The sequence below is a fragment of the Aplysia californica genome, unplaced genomic scaffold, assembly GCF_000002075.1.
Source record: "Aplysia californica isolate F4 #8 unplaced genomic scaffold, AplCal3.0 scaffold00037, whole genome shotgun sequence".
Lineage (NCBI taxonomy): Eukaryota > Metazoa > Mollusca > Gastropoda > Aplysiida > Aplysiidae > Aplysia > Aplysia californica.
The window spans coordinates 1,146,495-1,149,320 of NW_004797307.1; positions in this window are offsets into that span (position 1 = coordinate 1,146,495).

Below are 2,826 nucleotides of genomic sequence, written 5' to 3' on the forward strand. Positions count from 1 at the left end.
AGATAGATAGATAGATAGATAGATAGATAGATAGATAGATAGATAGATAGATAGAGATATATGCTCTGAGGCACTGGTAGGAAGACAATCTGTAGAAGTATCCGCGACTGCTCGCAACAATACCACAAACAGTCAGTCGTTGACATACTCGACAACTTTTTCAACAAATGGAAATGCCCCTGAAGCAGATTTCTTTCTTAAAAACCAACAGCATGATAGTTATCACGTGCATGTCGCAGACATACAATAAGGCACATCTATTATTAGATTATGAACACATGCGTAGGGAGGGATACAGGGGGGGGGGGGAAGGGGGGTAGAGAGAAAAGAGAAAAACCATCTGATATTTTCAATGACATGGAATGTATCGGCTCAGTTAGTCCAGTAGAAGTACATGTATATCGATAAGAGATACAATAATCATGGCGTCATATTGACGAGGTGTGTTGACTCGGATATTACTGCTGAGTCAACAATATCTGGATATTATTTCTTCGCCAATGAGTACGAGGAGTGCTAAAAAAATCCAAAATAGGGTTACAAAAGCATGTTTTTTTAGGGGGGGGGGAGGGGAGAGAAAGCGACAAACAGCTTACATGGCTCCAGGTGAAATGAGCTTAAACGCTCACACACCTATTCCATTTATAAAACCTCAAAGTCAAAGTACTGAGCAAAGCAAAGATGACATAATATTCTCATACTTACAAACAGTCACAGCATTCATATCAATACAGAAATTTACAGACAACGCAAAAGGAGAGGGATTGTCCTTATTAATAATATGATTGTAACACGATTGTGGGAAATGAAATACCGCCGTTACCAAAATGTGAGCCAAGAGAGGATGTCGACGATGTAGGGTTGTGTGAAAATGAGTGGATCCCAGAAATACTAATACCACAGGGAGCACAATTGTACTATAATAGACAATAATAGATAATAATAGATAGCATTTGTATAGCGCAAATGCCCGCTCAACAGCAAGCTCTAAGCGCTTCACAATCTATACTATTACCCCAGCAGGCCTAAAAGCATTCTGAAACAACCTCACCTTCCTGGGATGCATACAGTGCAAACGGCCGTTTATAGGCGCTAAAACACTAATATACTGACAAGATATTTCGCTGTCTATGGCCGGGTACCCATTCCCACCTGTGTGAAGTGAGGAAAATTCGAGTAAAGTGACTTTCCCAAGGACAAAACGTCGGACCCGCGGCTCGAACTCCGAACCGGCAACCTCAAGATTACAAGTGCGGTAGCCTAACCACTAGACCACCGACTAAACAAAAAATAAAACCAAAAGTCCCACGAGGCGCTATAACAAACAGGGGTGAGCTATATTTAGTTATACAAGTCACAGATAGGTCATAATAATATTCTTTAGCAGACAGTCATTCCTTGTCTCTGATATACAAAAACGAAACGGACAGAATCAGAAGTGATTAAACACAAAGAATCTCTTTAAATCGAGTCACAGTTTGAAAAGAACTATATTATGCTGGTACATCGTTATGCAGTTATTTGAAATATGATGATACAGGGTGTTCCCAAAAAAAAAAAGCAAAAAAAGACGCAACTCAAAATCCTTTATTTCCATGAAAATATCTCTTGCTGGAAAACCCCCGGTCAAAGCAATAGTACGTGTACCTCTATCGGGGCACAATTCCTGACAGACAGGCAGTGCTACATACAGGTGTAACAAATATGATCTTATGCAATCAATGATCTTGGGCGGACCGGTGACCTTGAGCTCTCATTGACTTTTCGGTGCTACTTCTGAGATGAAAACTGGCTTCCCCCAAACTCTGAATTTAACTAATACACCCAGCAGAATGTCAAACGTTTACTAAAGAAAATATGGGTTTTTTTCTGTCTTCTTTCTTTCTTTTTTTTGGTAACACCCTGATGTAGAATTAAGGTAGAAAATTTTACAGATAAACAATACGATATCGATCACTGGCTGAGTAAAATTTACTCTCTCACTCTCTCTCTCTCTCTCACACGCACACACTCACACACACATAGACACATATACATACACAAACACACACACACAGACACATACACACACACACACACAAAACACTAACACAACATGCAACTGGAAATGAGCTCAAACTATACTGACCTACCTTGTGCGTGCAAGGATTGGATTGAGCGGAAAAAAATTGTACGACAACCAAGAGGAGAGGGATCCACAGAATTAAGTACTACGGTTGTACACAGGTAAGGTATCGGACGTGGTCTTAACTGTATAAAGCATTGTGGTTTCGTCGAAGAAAAAAACAAACTACGAACTGTAATTTGAGTGAGGGTTAAAACTAAATAGTTACACACTACGATATGTACACTGGTGCCAGATTAATTCAGATGTAAAGACTGCTGGATTACAAAAACATAACCCCCCCAACCCAAGAGAACATAATTTTTTAAGAGGGGGCAGGGGCACACACGAACGGAAAGAACATCATTCTCCTATCTTTGTCAAAACTATTTGAGACTCAAAAAACTATTTCACACTGCTAAAACTATGGAGCCTCACGAGAGCTCGAAATTAATACTGACATTAACTTCACTTATATTACATAACCTTGTGCAGAAAGTTGTAGTTCTTGCGTTTGATAAAGTTTAAAGCACTAAGAAGGACTGACACATACAGTACATTTATGTCAAAGGCAGAGCCATCCTCAAGGCTCAAGGTAATCCTATTCATTTGTGCCACTTCCTAAATAACAATTATACCTTGTGGGTCAGTTCACGTACACCACATGGAACTTTTAACTGGTCTGTACTGATTATAATACGGTACACACACATTATATATAT